Consider the following 6,770-nt stretch of genomic DNA (forward strand, 5'->3'; position numbering starts at 1 on the left):
GTGCAACTATACATGCAGACGTTTATATGACCCCTCAAGTCTCATATCAGATATTGGCAAGGAATGGGTTGTTACGTGCCTACACATGGGCATATCACAAAGTATATTCTGGCAATTGCCAGAATCTACAGATTGCTGTCTGGGCCTGCCATGCCTTACTATTCACATGATCCTGCAGTGGCCCTAAGTTACCCTTTCCTGGTACTATCTAGCTGTACTACAAAGCCCGCAGAGTGAGGCCCAAGGCAGTCCCTCTTGCCTGCAGCCGCTAAAGACAATTCTTGTCTCTAAATAAACTTACTATAAGATTTTTTTTTCTCGCCCTGCAGTTTATATTTAGTGGCCAGTTGCTGTGCTCTATCAGATGACAACAGCTGAGTGGGTGCTAACAGCATCACATTTCTTCCTCATGTTTGTCTTTCTCTGTTCTTCATTCACAGAAAGCTAAACAAATGCACCTCTGCCAGCAGCTTTGGCATTGTACAATGCCGGCCCCCACCATGGCCACCTATCCAGGGGACTCTTTTCACACATTAGATACTGCTTAGAGAATAGTGATAGAAAAATCTAGAAGCCTGCAGTATGTTCTGTGGAAGCTGATATGTATATTCCTAAAATAGAGCCTGTAACAAGAAAGGGATGAGTATTGGAAGGAAGAAAGTTGCACGTCTGTCTAGATCGTCCTGTTGCTTTCCCTCCTTACAAGTATAAGAGGATTCCTAGCAGTCTAGGAGTGTTCTAGAAGCCGCACCACTACTTGCCCTCTGGAAGGATCTATCAGTAGAATAACTGCAGCTGCACTGCACATTCTAGCCAGCCGGGCAAAGCGGTTATACAGGCAGGCATCCACAGCTGTTATCTATATTCTGCTCAGATATGAAAAGCAGTTATATACAGACACACACTCACAGCTGCACTGTACATATCGGCTAGCTGGACAAAGCAATGATATACAGAGTTAGATCATCTAAATGGTCGGGCAAAAAATAAACATAGAACCATCTATAATGTACAGTGCTTTAACCGAAAGTGTCTTGGGCGTGTTAAGTCACTACCACAACTGCAATGCCATATGGCACAGATTCTCAAGTGTCTAGGTGTAGGTAGGAAAGATGTAAGTACACTGTATCAGCAGAACTGTGGCCCTAAGCTAATACCGTCTTTTCCCGTTGCAAGCCTACATCTCCATATTCTGCTCCAGCCAAATCTGCCTCTACAACCCTCTCTCTATACGTCAGCAACGGCTATTAAGCTAGCCACGGGAGCCAAACTATTGGGCAGCATGTATTTTTATACATTGCCCAAGTACAATGGAATGCCTATACCGCAATTAAATGCCAGGTTCAGCATGGTGTCATTATAACAGCCATAGGGCAACTTTGTGTTCCCTACATTTCCTTTGGTTTTAATTGGGGGAATGAGCTGTGGGAATTTAGGCAATGTGCACTAGAATTCTTATAGGTACACTTCTTAAGACATAAACACTCTATACTATGTTTTGTGCAATTGTCTATGCATATATGAAAGCTAGTTGATCCTGACCCATATCCCAAATTTATCAGTGTCAGTCAATTTAAAGGAACAGTAACACTAAAAAATGAAAGAGCTTTAAAGTAATAAATATATAATGCACTGTTGCCCTGCACTGCTAAAACTGGTGTGTTTGCTACAGTAACACTACTATAATTTATATAATAAGCTGCTGTGTAGCCACGGGGGCAGCCATTCAAGCTGGAAAAAAGGAGAAAAGGCACAGGTTACATAGCAGATAACAGATAAGTTCTGTAGAATACAATAGTGTTTTATCTGTTATCTGCTATGTGCCTGTGCCTTTTCTCCTTTGAATGGCTGCCTCCATGGCTACATAGCAGCTTATTTATATAAATTATAGTAGGCTTTCTGAAGTAAACACACAACTTTTACCAGTGCAGGGCAGCAGTACATTATATTTTAGTTACTTTTATACACTTTCATTTTTTGGTGTTACTGTTCCTTTAAGGGATTGGGCAGGTTTGGAAATTGAATTATGTCAGCCAGTGAATGGCATATATACAGATGAGGAATTGAAGAGAACCCAGGTCTGCTGACACCACAAATACCCTCATGGGAGAAATCATTAGACAATATTTTTTTTGTCTGGACAGACTATTCATGTCTTATACAACTTTCTCCTTATCGTCCAAAAACTCAACCATACCTGTTTTAATAGCTTTACAGTGGATATGAATAAAGTGTAGACTTTACTGATGCTTCTGGGACACAGGGCAGTCTTACCAGTCTCCATTCTACCGTGTTAATTCCTCAGCTTGTTTAATCTCTAAATCAATAAATAGCAATAAACTTTGGAAGGAATGTATAGAGGAACTGAAACAGTCCCCAACACACAAATACTTTGTGTTTACATTCTGCATCTGCGTTGGTTTAAACATGGCCTGATTTAGAGCTGCAACCCCTTTCTGAAAAACTATTTTGGCATAAGTTATCATATGTGGGAAGTAACTGCACTTATTGCACATGGGAGGACACTATAAATGATTTAACTAACAAAGTCTCCCCTGAGATGGCATTTTTTAAAACTATGCATATATCTATGTACCAGTGGAACACAAGAACTATATACTCAATGCTGGTACAGGTTACTGTTTATTCTGTAAATTGCAGACTGCATAGCTATGCAGAATTAGGAATCAGCAGGCCAAAAGATAAACATGCTTATTTTCATACCTTTTTTTCTAGTCAACAAATATTGATGATTTGCAGTCTACGCAATATATCTCACCTTTGTCTTGCATCTGTAATGTTAACGTCCTTTCAGATGTGGGTGTTTCAGTTATTGTTTCCACTCCATATATGCTTGTTACAGAGTTCTACTTTGGCAAACTGTGGTGCATTTTTATTTTATAGATATGACCTATAAAAAAAGTTAATTAAAGACAATAGTGTATCTAGTTTGCATAGCCCATAAACTCAGATTAGCAGTATATAAATAAATATTATTATAATGCACAATAAAAGGTATGACCAAGCCCCTGGCTTTACCTTGGAGCACAAGATGTGTTTGGAAATATCAATACTAATGATAGCTTGTTTAAGTGGCAACAAGGACAAATTCTTGCTCTATCAGTGTCACTTCTTCCAGATCCCATTAGTGCTGAAGTAATCGCTAAATATAGACACACAATAGACATGTAAACCTATTTAATCTGTGTGCATAAACCCAGCTTAGTGAATCTGAAAGCAAGAGGTGAAAGGGGAACAGGCACCATGGCCCTACAAGGACAGGACTTTTTTAGGTCCATGGCCACATTATATTGCAAAAGAAAGTGCAGCTCACTGGGGTGAATAAAATCAATGAAAAATGCACCAGTCGTGGTACGTTTCCTCTGAACATCACTGCGCCATCTTCAAGGATTTCCCTGGATCACTTGCAACTATTCAGGACCATTGTAATAAGACTGTAAACTCGTTGGGGCAGGGGCGTCATATACACTGTGTATTGAAAGCTCTTAGTTCTAAAGCTGGCCATACACGTTACAATTACAATCTTTCTTGCGACCATTAGGTATCGGCCGTCTCATCGATCCACCATACACGCACCAAATATCTTATAAAACATAATATTGGTGCGTGTATGGCCAGCTTTAAGAACTGATTTATCTATAGTTACTGTATCGTTTATTAAAACTATACCCCTGTTTATGTTCACACCTTGTAAAACACAGCGTATAATTTGCGGTGCTATATAAATACATATATTTGTATGCGCAGTACAGCAATGGTAGAAGTTGGCAAATGCACAATATACTGCAGTACCATTGGAAATATTACTATACTATGCTAAGACAGCCACAAGGCATCCCTGGAAAATCCTTGAAGGTGGCACACACTCAGAGGGAAAAGTACCCCAGACTAGGGTTTAGTTCAGCAAATATGCTGAAATATAGGGCTGTGCATACTCATTAGATTTGGTAAAGACAGCTCAGCTCTATTTCATAAACAAGTAATGCGCCATTATATGTTTACTATAAATGACTCTGTTGGGCATTAATTCTCTTAAATGGTACAAAATTATGCAGATGAATATCTAGCCATTGTCCCTTTCACTTCCAGCATCCGTGCAGAGTACTTGTGCCTGCTGCACCACACAAAGTATCATGGTTTCCTGTAGACCAGTGGTTCTCAACCTTTCTAATGCCGCAAGCCTTTAATACAGTTCCTCATGTTGTGGTGACCCCCAACCATAAAATTATTCCTAAGACCATCAGAAATATGTGTTTTCCGATGGTCTTAGGCGACCCCTGTGAAAGGGTTGTTCAACCCCCAAAGGGGTCCCGACCCACAGGTTGAGAACCGGTGCTGTAGACCCATACATTATATACTGATGCGTATTACAGTCACTTTACCACTCAGCACATGTAAGCCTTAGAGTCTGGATCATTTAGTTAATGACATTCATACTTAGCTAACACCATTGTTCGTAAGTGCAGCTGTCACACCAGTGTTTCCAAGATTCCTTCTCGACCTACAAACACATTAATACAGGCTTGTGAATTTTAACTATTCAAAAAATAAAGTGTTATATTTTAGTATGTTCTAGTATATTTTAGTATGTTTGGTGTATACTCTAAGAACCCCATAATTATGACCCCAGATGCAAAATTAGCTGTAAGCACCTTCTGCGTTAGCACTCCCTAACTGCCCTCACCCACAACAAAAAGAGCACTTCTGTTGCAGGATCAATCTAAGAAAAAATAATATAAAAAGTATGTGTTTGCAAAAGTGTTCATAAGAGCACTGTGGGCAATTTTACATTAAGTTATAGGGGTGGCTATATGTCCCCTTTAAAGGAGAAGGAAAGGTAAATTAAAGTAAGCTTTATCAGAAAGGTCTATGTAAATACAACCATAAGCACTTACAGAAACGCTGCAATGAGTTCTCTTTCAAAAGATACAGGATTTCTTTTCTCTTTGTTTTCCTGTGCCAGAGACACGCAGCTCTCTCCTCCCTCCCTTCCCTCAAGAATACTAAGAACTCCCTCCCCCCCTTAGGAATGTGTGATCTGAGCAAATCAGCAGGAGGCTTCCTCATAGTCTTACACACTGAGCATGTACACTGGTCTGGGTCTTGGTGCAGGAGCAAGGCATTATGGGGATTTACTTTCCAGAGCTCAGTGGGTTTTTTTTCCTGATCATCTGAACGGGAGAAATATGGGGAGACTTAAGGGCACTACTGAGAAAACTGAAGCTATGCCTGCAGCTTGAGATTAACTCTTTATTAGCCTTTCCTTCTCCTTTGATACATCTCCCATAGAGTAGAAGTCCAAAATAATCTTGATAATAATAATAACTTATCCATTATAATCCTGAGGCAAAGCAATGTTAACATTAACTTCTCCATTAAGCAAAGCCATTCTGCACGGTTTAAAAATTCTGCAAACATTACACAATTTGCTGATTAAAGAAACAATTTACACACTCAACTGCAATATACACAGTGCAAACCTGGATGCAAATCACATTTTTCACCAACAGTGTGGTATTTTTCTTTTTGAATTTCACCCAAATTTTAGCTCTAAAATGTTGGCATTTGTAGTTAAAGGTGTCGTTCACCTTTCAGTTAAATTTTCGGATTAAAGTTGATAATTTCTGATGTGCATTAAAAGCGCAAAAATTTACGATTTTGTCGCACAAATTGTCGCAAAGTACGAAAAAGTTGCGCAAATTAACGAAAAAATTGCAGAAAATACGCACAGTTCTAAAACTTTGAAAAAATACATTTTTTTCCCATTCGGACCCAATCGTACTTTGATAAATGTGCCCCAAAGTGTGTCATATAATGGCCAATTCTAAGCAACTTTTCAATTGGTCTATATTATTATTTGCCTTCTTCTTTCGACCCCCAGCAGCCAAACATCAATTCCTGTGAGGCTACAATGTTATTGTTTGTTATTACTTTTCTTTCTGTTTAGGTCCCTCTTCCATAAACATACCAGTCTCTCATTCAACCCACTCCCTGGCTGCTAAGGTAAGTTGGACCCTAGCAACCAAATTACTACTGAAATTCCAAACTGGAGAATTGCTGAACAAAAAGTGAAACAATTAAAAACAAAATAAATAAATAAATGAAAACCAACTGCAGATTGACTCATAATAGCACTCTCTACATCATAAAAGTTAACCTAAAGGTGTAAGAAGGTGTCAACTCTCCCATCTTTAATCGCTTCATGGAGACCCTGTCTACCCCTAACAAGCTACTGGGAGCTCTGCTTATTGGTTGGCTCCATTTATGGTGGTCATACACAGTACCGCCGCTCCCTATACGCAGAGTACGCACTCTGCGTAGGGCACCAACTCCCAGGGGGGCACCCAGCACCGCCGCTCCCTACGCAGAGTGCGCACTCTGAGCAAAAACATACCAAGCAAGTCTTCGCCAGCAGCTCCTTCTCTCTTATGCCGCGGCAACAGGCCCTTTTATAAGGTTGCGCCCGTGCGTATGACGCCACATGTCAGCGACGAGGCGCAACCTTATAGTAGTGCCTGTTGCCGCGGCATAAGAGAGAAGGAGCCGCCGACATCACTGGTCTGTTGGGGGTACTTTCTTTGGGGGCAATTGGGGGCTCTGTGTGTGGGGGGGGGGTACTGTGTATGATGAGGCAATTGGGGGTACTTATTTTTGGGGGCACTGTTTATGGGGGCAATTGGGGGTACTTTGTATGGGGGCACTGTGTGTGGGGGCTACTGTCTATGGGGGGTACTGTGTATGAGGCAATT

This window comes from Xenopus tropicalis, chromosome 1, assembly GCF_000004195.4.
Source record: "Xenopus tropicalis strain Nigerian chromosome 1, UCB_Xtro_10.0, whole genome shotgun sequence".
NCBI lineage: Eukaryota > Metazoa > Chordata > Amphibia > Anura > Pipidae > Xenopus > Xenopus tropicalis.